This window comes from Pseudochaenichthys georgianus, chromosome 1 (assembly GCF_902827115.2).
Source record: "Pseudochaenichthys georgianus chromosome 1, fPseGeo1.2, whole genome shotgun sequence".
Classification (NCBI taxonomy): domain Eukaryota; kingdom Metazoa; phylum Chordata; class Actinopteri; order Perciformes; family Channichthyidae; genus Pseudochaenichthys; species Pseudochaenichthys georgianus.
In genome coordinates, this window is record NC_047503.1 from 13,413,304 (window position 1) to 13,429,407 (window position 16,104).

A 16,104-nucleotide genomic window follows, 5' to 3' on the forward strand; every position below is an offset into this window, starting at 1 on the left:
TTAGTCCTGATGCTGCGGTACCGCCTGCCAGACGGCAGCAGACAGAACAGTTTGTGGCTGGGGTGATGGGGGTCTTTGATAATCCTGAAGGGCTTTCTTCCTGAGCCGCTGGGAGTAAAGGTCCTCCATGGATGGCAGCTCCGTCCTGGTGATGTGCTGTGTAGTTTTCACCACCCTCTGTAAAGCCTATGAAATCAACTGTGGAAGTTCCAAGGTGATATATTTTATTTAAAAATGTTAGCATGTAACTGTATCTGTCCATATAGAAGTTATGTTAGCACTGTATTTATTTTAGATTTGCTTAGGTTATGCTGCTTTTTACCAGTGGTGTTTCTCCATAATTCTGCACAAACCTTATTGAAGTATAACAAGGACAGTATATGTTGCTATTTTGAGTTACAAACCATTCAAACGATTAATTCACTCGCTTAATAATATCATGTTAGAATGCACCACTGAACGCATCTTCAATCAGTGTGGCAGCCGTCCAGTGAAGGGAATATTTGTGCATGTGGAAAGTTGTTAAAGCATAATGCATCACATAATTACACCTTTAATGAGACAGCCTGAGCTCTATGAGGTGCCGGAAAGAAAATAGGGAAGCACGCTTCACACTGACTTGAGATGTCTTTGTGTAAGTGCAGGTGTGAGTAGGAGTCCGTGTGCAGCCTCATCAGCTTTATGAAGATGATTCAAGTCGTTGGTTGGTGTAATCCACTGATGATCTGTGCCCCCATCTGTTAGCTCATATATACCACTACTTTCATCTTAATGTCATTCTCTCTCCTTTTGCCCTCCTCTTAGTCACCCCTTCACACTTCCTCTAGTTTTCTGCTTTTGTACCCTCTGCCCATCTGCCTTACACACTCCTTCATTGGTGATCTTGTCTGCCCTTGGTCGCCTCCTCCTGTTTCTTCTCTTCCACTTCTATGTTCATTGAGCTGTTCATACTCACACTGCAGTATGCCTTTTATTCATGTATTCTGTACCTGCTGTGTTTATTTATTTATTTCATTATCTTTGCTTTTTTATGCCAGTTTTTAAATGCCATTTCATGTGTTTATGCTGTATTTATTCTTAAATGTCTTTTGTTTTTATTTTGAAAAGCACTTTGAATTGTTGCATGCTGAAAGGTGCTATATAAATAAAATTGCCTTGCCTTGCCTATGTTCTTTACTCTTGCAGTTCTGCCTGTAAGCATCAGATGCAGCAATGTCCTCAGACCATTACAAGAGCGCCCGCAGCGTTTCACTAACTCTACTCATCTACCACTCTCTCATTCGCTTCAGCCTTCCTATGTTAACCCCCACCTCCACCCTTTTCTACTCCTCATCTTTCTGTCTCCCTCTGGCTTCAATCTGGAATCAGTGTTGTACATATGTACACTGCCATCAACTCACATTTAATAAATAAATGTCCTTTTGGCTGAGGAGGGTTGGTACTGTGTGTGTATTTTTGATGGTGTGTTTTTCTATGCTTTTTCTAGCTGAAACAGTCCTCCCTTCAAAAACACAATATATTAATATATGCAAATAACAAAGTAGAACAGAGCCCATGCCAAGATAAACATGTGAATACCATCTCAAGCATGATTATCACATGTAAGGCTAGATACAGATGTAGCACTCCAGATAGGACTCCACCCAGTGGATTCCAACCAAAAACCCAGCGGATCCCAGTGCAGGGAGATTAAAGCCCCCCCACTATTTCCTAAGAGGGCATTGCCAAATTTTCCAATGTGTTCAATTTCAGCATTTAACCATGATATGGCGCTTCATTCACAAATACACAAAGACAACTGGGTGTTATAGACCTTAGTTTGTTTGCAATGTGTGCAGCTCTGCAGTTGTGTTTGCTGAATACTGTAGCATTTAATCACTTATTTGTTATGGTTTTCACAGGCTATAACGAAAAAGCATCAATATTTTAGATCAAATAAAGTATATCTAATTTTATTATCTTAAAGGTGGGGTAGGTAAGTTTCAGAAACCGGCTCGAGATACACTTTTTGTTATATTACATGGAATACTCTTAACATCCCGATAGCAATGAATATCTTAAGTGCTTTGACAAAAAATCCATGAAAAAATGTCATCTGTAGAAGCCGTAATACTGTAAAAAGTACAACCAATCCGTTTAGCCGATGGCCTACCTGCCTGTCAGCCTTCCATCGGGGCACAAACTGATCTCGTGCCCTCATTGGTCATGTGCGCGTTCGTGTGTGTTGGAGGAGGGGCTCTGTAAGGAAGTGGCAGATTTTCTCCAGTTGTGTATTTTCAAATTTTAGCGATCTCGAGCCGGTTTCTCAAACTTACCTACCCCACCTTTAATTGTAATTCAATAATATATAGTCTTTATATATTACTAGGGCTGTCAGTCGATTAAAATATTTAATCGCGATTAATCGCACATTTTTTATCTGTTCTAAATGTACCTTCGAGGAATATTTTTCAAGTTTTTAATACTCTTATCAACATATGAGTGGACAAATATGCTTTATGCAAATGTTTATTGTCATTTGAACAATGACAAATATTCTCATGAAAATTAAACACAACAATCTCACAACAAACATTACAAATGCTTGCCTCAATTCAACCTGGAACCTCTCTCATACAATAATACAATACAGTGTGTGTGTGTGTGTGTGTGTGTGTGTGTGTGTGTGTGTGTGTGTGTGTGTGTGTGTGTGTGTGTGTGTGTGTGTGTGTGTGTGTGTGTGTGTGTGTGTGTGTGTGTGTGTGTGTGTGTGTGTGTGTGTGTGTGTGTGTGTGTGTGTGTGTGTGTGTGTGTGTGTGTGTGTGTGTGTGTGTGTGTGTGTGTGTGTGTGTGTGTGTGTGTGTGTGTGTGTGTGTGTGTGTGTGCGTGCGCTGATGAGAGGAGGTGTATGTGTGTGTGGCAGGGTATTTGGGTCATGGAGTGTAAGTAAGAAGGTTTATATATATAGGATTACTTTAAAACAGTCCCAAATAATACATGTTCACTTCAATACAATTCAAGATAATACCTGTTTACTTTAATACAGTTTAGAACAATATCTGTTTACTTTAGCATTCACCTACTGAGATTTCTACAGATGTAGCCGGCCCCGGGGTGGGCCTACCTGAATGCGCGCGCATCTCACCGTATAAAAGGAGGCCTCTCTTCCTGACCGTCATCCCTTTCTTTAAGATCTGTCTGGAATGTCCCCCATATTCATGGTATGTGCACCGCTGTTAAAATGTAACACAATCATTAATATCCTCCACTCAGTGGCGTAACAAGGTTGTGATTGGCCCTGGTGCAAATATTGTTTTGGGGATGTTTACAAATCACTCTCCTTTTAAACTGTATTCTTGTTTTACTTTCATATACTATTTCATAACTGTTTTTCATTTATTCTCTTATTGTTTTATAACTATAATAATCATATGAAGGTGTGCCTCTGAAATAATTGTTTACATAAATCCTGACCAAACCGTTTGAGACCCACTGAGATAACTCTTAGACTAAAGTTAACTATCTAAACACCCGAAGTCCACGACTTAATCCAGAACTCAGGATAGAGGATCCAAGACACAGGACTACAGCAAGAGGATCAGCCTCGACTCCGGATCCCGGCGTAGATATAGATACAAAACAAGAAAAAAGATTTGGCTGGGTTAATCGGAACAAGAGAATACACAGACACAGACAGAGAGGGAAAAGGTCATTGGATAAAAGTTATTCTTGATAACCCTCTAGAAAGATCTCATGAACTTCCCCACTCAATCTATCAAGACCCGAGCAGTTCTATTAGATATAGGATAAGAAACAGAGATAGGGAGCACAACAACCTATCTCTTCGTCAGATGCACTCCCCCGCTTATCTAAGCGACTCTGTACCCCGTTACCCTTTACAAGGCCATAGACCAGCAGAGGGAAAATGAGGGGTGTGTAAGGGTAAGGATTTTTAAGAATAAACCGCAAGGGTCTAAAGGGAAAAAAGATGAAATATAAGGTACTATATTTGAAGTAATCCTATCTACTATTCCTATATTTGAATAATGTCTAAACTATTTTAAAATACTTTATGAAATCCTATGTTATGTTATAAATATTAAAATAAAGAACTAAATGAATAAATAAATAACTAAATAAATAAATAAATGAATAAATAGATAATTAAGCCAAAGAGAAAAAGTGAGTTTTAAGTGTTGATTTAAAAAACCCCAGGGTCTGGGCCGACCTCACATGGAGGGGCAAAGTATTCCAGAGCCTAGGGCCAGCCACTGCAAAATCTTGATGCCCTCGGGTTTTAAGCCTGGTCTTAGGCACTATCAACAGCAGCTGATCAGCCGACCTTAAAGCTCTGCCTGGGGTGTAGCGATGGAGGAGTTTGGCTATATAAGCAGGAGCCAGCCCATTTACGGCTTTAAAAACAAATAGAAGGAGTTTAAAATCTATTCTAAACCGAACTGGAAGCCAGTGCAATGAAGCCAGAATTGGGGTGATATGGTCGCGCTTTTTATGGCCAGTGAGAAGACGTGCAGCTGCATTCTGAACTAGCTGGAGGCGTCTAATTGAGGCCTGATCCATACCCACATACAGAGCGTTGCAGTAATCCGGTCTCGAGGTAACAAAGGTGTTAATAACCTTTCTAGGTCTTTAAAAGATAAAAACGACTTGGTCTTAGCCAATAGTCGTATTTTGAAAAAGCAGGTCTTGACTACAGTGCTAACCTGCTTATCAAATGTAAAGGCGCTATTGAACTCTTTAGGCACTGGTCAGAGGCATTCATGTAAAGCAGATCACCAGAATCCAATACTGGTAAAAACGTTGCATAGATCAAATGTTTCCTTGTCTGAAAGGAGAAACCTAATTTTAAAACAACATTTTCAGTGTGTGACTTGAAAGATAAGTTCTGATCAATAATAAAACCTAGATATGTGTATGTAGTGACCCTTTCAATGTCAGTCCCTTGAACAGTACAAATGTTGAGGAGAAAATAAATGAACTTTTTGCCATTTCAGAATATCATGAGTTTGGAGTTGTCTGCATTTAATACTAACTTGAGTTTAGATTAGATTAGAATCTTTAATGACCACACAGCCAGGCTGGTGGAATTTGTGTTCAGTGCAGAGTATTACAGCTTGTTCCATACAATTCAACATACAATAAACAGACAATAAAAAGTACAACACACAGCACAGGGCAAAGACATATCATAACATAAAGTTCAAGGTGTGGTGGATTGTTATTGTTCATTGGGGTTATATAGAGTCCATTTAGTGTCCGTATTGCAAAGGGGAAACAGCTGTTTTTGAAGCGGGCGGTTTTTGGCGGACAGTGACCTGTAGTGCCTCCCTGAGGGCAGAAGTTGGAAGACATGGTGACCTGGGTGGGAGGGGTCAGAAATGATTTTCTTTTCTTTGAGTTGAGATAAATGGGATGGAATAATATCAAAGGCAGACTGGAGGAAATCAAGACTTTGCTCTATAGAAGAGGATGAACAATAAATAACAGTATCATGTGCATAAAAATGGAAAGCAGCATTTGAAAAATTATTAGAGATTATTTACATATATGGTGAAATTATTGGTCCTAATATGGAACCTTGGCGCACACCCTTTCAAATCAAATCAATCAAATCAAGTTTTATTTATATAGCACATTTATAAACGATTTTTGGTCGAGCCAAAGTGCTGTACATATAATAAAAATACCCTACAGTAAAGACATTTTACAGCACTACAACAGCAGTTTGTTCAGAATATCAGTATGAGAAGAAAACGACACCCTCTGTCCTTAGACCCTCACATCGTACAAGGAAAAACTTCCAGAGGAAACCCACAGTTTAAAGGGAAAAATGGGAGAAACCTCGGGGAGAGCAACAGAGGAGGGATCCCTCTCCCAGGACGGACAGACGTGCAATAGATGCCGTGTGTAAATCAAAGAGATAATACATTTTACAGCATATAGACCGAATGTAAGGAAATGCATGTGTCTGTAATAAGAAGATGAATCCATGAGGATGTCAACAATCCTGTGGGAGCCTTCAGGGAGGCAGCACGACGAGACCCAGGCAGGACTGCAGAGACAGGTTCAGCCACGACCCGAAGTCCACGACATAATCCAGAACTCAGGATAGAGGATCCAGGATGCGGGACCACAGCAAGAGGATCAGCCTCGACTCTGGATAAATGAATCAATCTGGTGCACTTTGAGAGCAAAATTAAGAGATATATGGATACCTCTCAATATCCATCCCCGTCATTGTGTGTTACATTTATTAAACCCGGGACGCGAGGGTGCCTCCCAAACTGGGCAAAATAGGGCGTGCACTTGGTTGACCTCTGAAAACATAACAATTCCTTTTAGTATCTCGGTTAAGCATCTGCATTTGTTACAACATTGTACCTGCTTTGAGGTGTTAATGCTCGCCACAATGCCCCTCAATTGTACATCCAGTCATTCTGGTCCTCTCCGCAGTACTTGGCAAGTGCTTTTTTGATGGTTCGGTTGGTACGCTCATCTTGGCCATTGCACTGGGGATGGTAGGCTGAAGTGATGCAGTGTTTTACACCCAGTGCATCGAAAACACCACGGTTGACCTGCAGGTGGTTTAGTGTACACCAATTACCCTGATCGTATTACATTGTTACACATAACACATACACTGTATTAGATAGATTATTGTACCTCATTCACAAATTCCCGTCCTTGGTCGGTAATGATCTTCTCGACAAGCGAGAAGAATGTTGATGATCTTTTTTGAGACCTCAGCAGCTGTTTTCTGGTAGAGAGTTTTTGCTACCACCCACTTCGTGAATAAATCGGTCGCTGTTAGAATGTATCTGCAATATGAAATGCAGAATGTTGTAAATACATACAGAATCACTGTCAATTATTTCCTTTCTTTTTAAACCAGAAACTTCACGTTTAGAACCTTTAAAGGAGGTTACACATGCTTCAGCCCATCATGATAGTACCTTTTGCCCTTAGCAGTGGTGGGAAGTGGGCCAATGAGATCCACACCAAGGACAGTCCATGCCTCGGGAACATGAATCGGATGCAGTACGGGTGCAACCGTTTTAATGGCCTCGTGTTGCTGGCAGCGGGGACACTCATCAACCTTTGCAAATATCATACATTTTCAATCAGCAAAACAAAAAACGTTAGGTATAAAATGATAGAACAGAGAAAACTTTCAGAGGAGACAGAATTAAACTGTTCAAGTTCTGAAATATGTTTTTCGACAGCTCTGATGGAGCTCAAACTGTCTCACTCTGTTTCAATGTACACAGACAACACATTTCTGTAGATCAATAATCAGTCAGTCAAAAACTCCCACCCATTTCTTCACGTCTTCCCGCATAGTGGACCAGTGGTACGTTGCCGAAACCTTCTCGGGGGTGCGCCTTCTCCCTGCATGACCTCCGGAACCCAGGTTATCATGACACTCCTTCAGGACATCGTTAATTTGGTCCTTGGTGCACACAACCATCCTCTCATTGTCCTTGTACGTGTAGTACAAATCTCCAGCTGGCACATCAGGGACAAAAAAACAATCATCTGTAATGCGTAGAGATGTGTAGAGATGACGTTATGACTAAAAGCTGTTCAAGAAATCCAGTGGCAAATAGGGTTTAGACGTAACAACTACAGTAATAGTGTGTCTATAAAAAAACTAATAAAAAGAAAAAGGAGAAACAAGCTGTGGAGTCTTTGCGATTTACTGAAAAATGTTGGAATTGCAATATGATAAACCATTAGAGGTATGATCACTTTTGCACCAAAAAACACCATTAGATAAATAGATAGAAAGATATATACTTTATTGATCCCTAAAAGTAAAGGGATGTGATGATGTCACATGTACAGGGCGTTTATACCTCATACTAAAAACGTATATGTTCATGACTTAACCATGGTCTTATTCTGTTACTTACCTTTGATCAGGTATTGTTTGGATGCCCTCCGAATGAACGCCTTCCTTGTATCAGGTTTTTCAGCGGCGATGGTGAGATCGTGGTAACCACCATTGAGCACGTAGTGCTTTATCTCAGTATAAAAGCTCTCCATTTCTGTCATGAAAGTTAAGAACAAAAGAAAATATTACATACTCGAAATGGCGCGAATATGTCGCGGTCATTATGGGGAAGCGGAGGGATCTAGATCGGCATGAAGGTGTTCTTTTCACCATAATGACCAAGTCGCTGCACATTATCCCGCTTATTACATGGACACATTCTCAACAAAGTAACGATATGACTCCCAATATTAATTTAAATGCTTTTGTGGATTTAGATTTTATTGATTTAAAAAATAGTTGTATGTATTGATTTAAATTGACATGCATCCGCTAAGAAAAATAGTCCGTTGTTACTGTTTGAACTAACGTTCCAACGGCACTGAACATATTACATATTACCTACCATATTACGTTATATACTTCTTACCTTCGATTTCTCTTATTCTTCTCCTCATTCGTCTTTGTTTTTCTTCAAGTTTGTATTGTATTTCTTCAAGTTTTTATCTTGTTGGTCGAATGCACTTAAGCGTCAGCTAAATGCAATGTAATGTAATGATCAAAAAACCCCTCTATACTCTAGACAGCGTGGGTAAATTACCGTACAGCCAATCACAATGCGTGACGTCATTGACGTCATTACGTCGTGACGTCGTACGTGACGTCACTGGTAAGAGACGGACCCCGAACACATCGTGTACCCCGAACACATCGTGTACCCCGAACACATCGTGTACCGACACTCAAAGATACAGTTGCAAGAAAAAGTATGTGAACCCTTTGGAACTACCTGGATTTCTGCATAAATTGGTCCAAAAATGTGTTCTGATCTTCATCTAAGTTACAACAAAAGACAAACACAGTCTGCTTAAACTAATACCACACAAATAATTATATGTTTTCATGTTTTTATTGAACACACCATGTAAACATTCACAGTGCAGGGTGGAAAAAGTATGTGAACCCTTGGATTTAATAACTGGTTGACCCTCCTTTGGCAGCAATAACCTCAACCAAACGTTTCCTATAGTTGCATATCAGACCTGTACAACGGTCAGGAGGAATTTTGGACCATTCCTCTTTACAAAACTGTTTCAGTTCAGCAATATTCTTGGGATGTCTGGTGTGAATCGCTCTCTTGAGGTCATGCCACAGCATCTCAATTGGGTTGAGGTCAGGACTCTGACTGGGCCACTCCAGAAGGCGTATTTTCTTCTATTGAAGCCATTCTGTTGTTGATTTACTTCTGTGCTTTGGGTCGTTGTCCTGTTGCAACACCCATCTTCTGTTGAGCTTCAATTGGTGGACAGATGGCCTTAAGTTCTCCAGCAAAATGTCTTGATAAACTTGAGAATTCATTTTTCCGTCGATGATGGCAATCTGTCCAGGCCCTGAGGCAGCAAAGCAGCCCCAAACCATGATGCTCCCTCCACCATACTTCACAGTTGGGATGAGGTTTTGATGTTGGTGTGCTGTGCCTTTTTTTTCTCCACACATAGCGTTGTGTGTTCCTTCCAAACAACTCAACTTTGGTTTCATCTGTCCACAGAATATGTTGCCAGTAGTGCTGTGGAACATCCAGGTGCTCTTTTGCAAACTTCAAACGTGGACAGCAGTGGCTTCCTCCGACCAACTTATGCCGAAATCCAGGTAATTCCAAAGGGTTTACATACTTTTTCTTGCGACTGTATATATAAACACTAGATGGCTCAAGGGGGAGTCGCCAGCGTAGCTCACTGGCGGCCATCTTGCCACAGTCAACAACTACTGCTACAGCTGTTGTAAGGTGAGTGATCTGCACAAAAATACTCTTAACTCGCTGAATTCTTGACTGATTTACAAACGGTTTAGTTTATTATAAACGTTATTAGCATGGCTATGATACAGGAGACAACAATACATGTTGAAAAAAGTTCATGACTATAATTATAAGTATGCAGTTTCATAACTACATCTTTGATGTTTATAACAAACCAAACCGTTTGAAAATTGGTTGAAAATGGAGCAATCTACGGTTATTTCAATAGTGTACCACAGACATAATGTTATGAATGAGCGATGAATGAATGAGCCTGTGGCAAGATGGCCGCCATGTGGCAAGTCGGTCTCCATAAGTGTTTATAAGTAAACACATTTAGTCAAATCAAGTGACAGACTAGGCCTGTGCAGTTGGTATCAGCTTTGCCCAGCATGGGCTCCTCCATCAGGCCTGGTCCTCCTCGCAGAGGAAAGACCCTCAGTCCTCTCCAAACCAACAGACAGGACGTCCACCACACGGAGGATTCTCCCGGAAGTCTCTGCAGCTCTCTGGACACCATGCTGTCTCAATCCGTCTACACTGAATATGAGAAAATGAAGGGAAAATGAAAATAATAAATGCTTTAGACAATAAGAAACATAAAGTTGACTGTTGAGTTGCTCAGTTTTTTTATATTGTCAATACTATTACTGTATAACTAATATCTCAGGTTGCACATTCAAATAAAGATTGGTCTTTAAATACATGTTGTCTTTTGAATTGTTTGTCTAAAGTCAAGAATCTAGAACTGGTAATTAGTTTTAATGATACAGTCTGGTTATTATGCTGTTTGGAGGAGGCCTCACAGGTAAGAGTACTAACTAGCTACCATCACATGTACCTTAGCTTGACTTAAATGTATTAAACGTATAGTTAAGTGATATCAAAATATAAATAACTAATGTCATGCAAACATATTAATATTTGCTTGATTCCAGTGTTGAATTTAGCACAATTGCATACAAACGTTAAGGGGTTTTAAGATTCTGAAGTATTATGCTAAAAACTCAATAACTTAGATTATTATTTATAGTTTTGCTGAATAGTTTCATGTCCGCTTACCTTAGAAACGTAAAATGCGACGGCAGTGTGCAGATGGGGAGCATAGCTTAGCTTGGTAGCTTCAGCTAGCTCTGGAACTTCTAGCTCCGTGGCAGCAGGCTCCGCCTCTTTGCCCTTATTTGGAGCAGGCTGGAACAGGCGGGAGTTGAACTCTACTCACTAACGGTCAATGTCGAGCCGTTAGTGGCCGACTCCGCCTACTAGGGGCTTCACAGCAACTCTGCAGAATCCTATGGGTGACGTCACGGACCCTACGTCCTTTTATATAGGCCCAATCCCTATATGTAGCTCTTTTAGTTTTAAACCTGATGTTTATAAGCTTCTTAGTTTTTGCAACGATCTGTAAATATACACAACTTTATAATAAAATGCACACATTTACCTTTTTCTAGACTAAACACAGGTATGATCCTAAGTTCAAAACATATGAGGCTATCATGAGGTTGTTAACATCGCAATTTATTGAGTGGATGTTTTCTGGAACTACTTGTAAACAGCGTGTTTCCTGACGGACACACACAGCGTGACTCCGGTCAGGTAGAGACCGGTCTCAAATCAGCACCGCTGCAGACTCGCTGTTTGAGGGCTGGGCTTGATAGCCCACTCGTTGCTTTGGAACAGCCCTCAATATGGCGGACCCTCCGCGTGAACGCGCAAACGGAGGGGTAGGGTGTAGGGGGCGGTTTGTGAATGGGCCATAGTCTATGGTCCTCCACGGCCATGTCCACGGCTCCTCCGCGGATGTATTTCCGGGAACGGTGGAGGCTTCACGCCCATGCTTCACGCACGGCCGGACTTATCGCAGCCAATGACAGCTCTGTATGCATCCCCTGGATATTATTTTAGTAACTGCTTTCATCGCGACGCGATGTTTACAGTGAGAACAGCTGTGAGGTGCAGAACGCAGAGCAGTGTGTAAAATATATATCACTCAGTATAACAGGCCTACATTACTCTCTGTATTTGTATGCTGTAGTTTAGTAGATATCTACAAACAAAGAGTCGATAATTTTCTAAGACCATTTAGTGCCTCACATAATAAAATACACAACGGCTGTAGCCTGATTATGCTTTAGGAGCTGTAGGTGTGTGTGTGTTGCACAGTGCGTAGATGCGGCGGACAGACGGGTCTCAGTTGGTTTGGTGTCCTATATGCTTACTTTTAATACTTGTAAATACAACGTTTGGCGCGTAATTTCAATTCCCCATTCCAGCGACCAGAGAGAGGGGGGGGGATATATCCAGTCTCTGATTGTGTTACGTTATGAGAGTGCTCTCATACTCTTTTGATTCTGAAATTGTTTATATTTATATAAATACATGTGTGTGTATATGTCCGCATCTGTAGCCTGTTATTGTCTCATTATACCGCACTGTGAATGAATTAAAAGTAAATATATAAGTCGTCATGAACACATCTGTCCATCAGACAGAGTGCTGCTGTGCCTCCGGTCATCATTAATGGACGTCTCTTTAAAATGACCGCTCAGAGGAGAGGAGTTCTCATTTCTCTAACCGCCTGCTGCTTCCCCTCCTCTCTCCTCGGTTCCCCTCCTCAGTCCTCCGCTCGCATCTCCTGCGGGCGGGACTAAGTCTCGAGGATAGGAGTCGAGGAGGGGAAATTAGAGTATTGAGAAACCTCTAATGAATCAATAGAGAGGCGAAGTCACGCCCATCTACTTCCGGCCCATGGGACCCCGGAAGCGAAAAATGTACATTGAATTCAATGGAGAGAGAAAACGTATCTTTTGATCCCGTTTGAATTGTGCCACGAATTACACATATGATGTTTGTCAATCTTAAACAATAAGTTCCATGTCAAAAAAGTCACATTTTGTCGTAAAACTGTTGAAATATAAGACTATGAAAAATACGCGACTACAAAGACTACAAATCCCAAATCCCATTCTGGCTCGCGTAAGTGATGTGTTACGTTCCCTGGTAGAGCTAGGGGTACCAAGGGAAGTAGCGACACGAAAGACAGCTGGACGAGAGAAAGAGGAGAGGAAACTCAATGCTCAAGGAGTTTAAGTGCGGTTTTAATAAGAACATAAGTAAGGCGGCTCACCAGCCGAATTACAACACAAGAATACAATAACCAGCACACAACTAGGCTGGGTCTCACACAGAGACACGCTGCACACATGCAGCAGCCAGACGAGAAGGAGAGGAAGAAGGGGCCTCACTGCCGCCCTCCTCCGGTCCTATATGGAAGTCCTGATTGTCGATTAGGATCACCTGGGGAGAGGCTGCACCTGGGGACAATCAGAGGGAGAGAGGAAAACACACACACACACCACCACACACACACCACCACACACACACTACGGCACGTAACACTTCCCCCCATAAAACACACCTTATACTGCTCACCAGCAGCCAACACCGGAGCAACACATGGAATACATGGAACACACACACCACTCACTGAACACAGATCCGCATCGCTCTGAGCTAGGTCCACACCCACCGCTTCAGAGACGGAAACACCCACAGCACTGTCACAGACGGATGCAGAACTTAACTGCACCACACCACTCTGTCGCATCGCAACCGGGTGCCGGTCTTTTGGCTTTTCCAGAGCAGTTGCCACCTGCTCCTTCCGAGCTACACACTCTGCCTCTAGATGACCAGGATCAAGACAAAAGAAACACAATTTATTTTTCTTGGGTCCTGGAAAAGAAGCAGAATGAGCCTGTGTGGCACGCCTGTTACGAGCTTTCCGGAAACCAAAACGATGAGGAGAATCGCTCTGAGCCAAAAGCTCAAGCCCTTCCTCATCCGCCATAGTGGTGGCCTGCTTTCGCTTCCAAGCTGCACAGTCTGCTATCATATGACCTGGGTCAAGACAAAAAAAACAAGCTCTGTCTATCCTGGGACCTAACAATGGAACACTGGCACAGGGAACATCATTATTAGGAGCTCTCCGATAAGTGTCCCGCTGAGGAGGGTCCCGCTGAAACAAAACGCTCCTGTGTATCAGCGCACTCTCGTCTGCCAGAGTGGCAGCCTGCTGAAGGGTAGTCACTCTCTGCTCATTGAGGTAGACTACCGTACGCTCCGGTACACAGTTTTTGAACTCCTCTACCAGCATCAGCTCACATACTGAAGCGATGTCATCCGCTTTACATGCTCTACACCACCTGTCAAAGAGGGCTTTCTTCTCCCTCGCGAAGTCCACGTATGTTTGGCCAGCAGCTTTCTTCATGCCGCGAAAACCCTGCCTGTAGGCCTCAGGCACCAGCTCATATGCCCTGAGAATAGCACCTTTCACCTTGTCATACTCCAAACTATCCTCGACAGAAAGAGAAGAGCAAGCCGCTTGAGCCTTGCCGACTAGCTTGCACTGTACGAGTATGGCCCACACGTCTTCTGGCCAGAGCAGAGCAGCAGCAATGCGCTCAAATGCACTAAAGAACATCTCCACTTCCGACTCCAGAAAGACAGGGACCAGCTGAATGTTGCTACCAGCATCAAAAGCAGCAGCAGAACCTGAAGGTGTAACGGCAGAATCACCCACCACAGCTGCTTGGAGCTCTAGCTGACGCATCCGGACAGCAGTGTCTGCCTCCAACTTCCTGATCTCCAGCTCCTGCCTGAGCTGAAACTCTCGCTCACACTCGCGCTCCTCCCTCTCACACTGGAGACGAGCCATACGCACTTTTACCCTGGCATCTAATTTAGACCCCATAGTAACGGCTACTTACAAATATTATTATTTATTTATTTACAAACTTCCCCAGATCCTGCCCACCAAACTTTACCTAACTATCTTCTGGAGCGTGCCGGGCTCGAGGCGACTTTAAAGGCAAACATCAGCGGCCAAAACCCTGAATCGCCTGCCCCCAACAGGGAATGAATCCCCACCCAGGATTACCCCGAAAATAAAAAAGGCAAAATAAAAAATGAGTGCCTGAAGGAAGGACTGATTCAGTCCAGCTAGACACTCCCCTGTCTAAACTGAGGAAGCTGTTCAACAGGAAGACACTTCACAGCCACTCTTACACCTATATACACTACTGCTCACCACCACACACAATATCAACACTAACCAACAACCAAATACTCACTCTTTGTCTCAAAGATTGGACGAGCCCCCATGTTACGTTCCCTGGTAGAGCTAGGGGTACCAAGGGAAGTAGCGACACGAAAGACAGCTGGACGAGAGAAAGAGGAGAGGAAACTCAATGCTCAAGGAGTTTAAGTGCGGTTTTAATAAGAACATAAGTAAGGCGGCTCACCAGCCGAATTACAACACAAGAATACAATAACCAGCACACAACTAGGCTGGGTCTCACACAGAGACACGCTGCACACATGCAGCAGCCAGACGAGAAGGAGAGGAAGAAGGGGCCTCACTGCCGCCCTCCTCCGGTCCTATATGGAAGTCCTGATTGTCGATTAGGATCACCTGGGGAGAGGCTGCACCTGGGGACAATCAGAGGGAGAGAGGAAAACACACACACACCACCACACACACACCACCACACACACACTACGGCACGTAACAGATGTCATAGGCGATAATGCTCCAAGTGGTTGCGACTCGTAATTAAAGCGAAGAAGAAGAAGAAGAAGATCTCATAACTGATTTATTCCCTCCAATAAATAAGAGATTGCTAAAAATAAATTCACTTTTACAAGATGCCTGTGTGCTTTGTACCAGGTTGTAATCACATAAGTGATCATACTTATAGATCATAGCTCGTTCTATCGCTTCCTGTCTGATGAAAGGACCAGGAGTCGTTGGACCAAACATATCAGGTAATACACATGTTTTGCATGGAACATAGTCAAGTTAGCTACCTAGCTAGTAGCGAGCACGCTAGTTAGCATCACATTACTTAGCCTTGTCATTTGTATTAACCTTAACATGAAGTAAACCCAAATGTTAAACAGTAAGAGTAGTCATGATGGTAAGTATTTTGTGAAACATTTGAAGAGGAGCCAATCGCCCCCTCCACCAGGTGCTAAGGGGGCGGGAGGTAGGCTAACGGCACATTAGCATCTGCGATCTTTTCTACTTAATGCTATCTGCTCAAATGGTTAACATTGAACATTAAAAGATCAGGCAGTTCAGGGAGAGTCGAAGGAAGGCAGGCAGGCAGCTTTGCATGACATTTATTTATTTATTTATAGAAGGACCATGCATACAAAAACATTAATCTCAGCAAAGAGAAGAGATGCAATATGCCAGATTATAGCTAATAGCTAATTTCCATCTGTGGTCCATTCTTCTGGACGTGTTTCATTG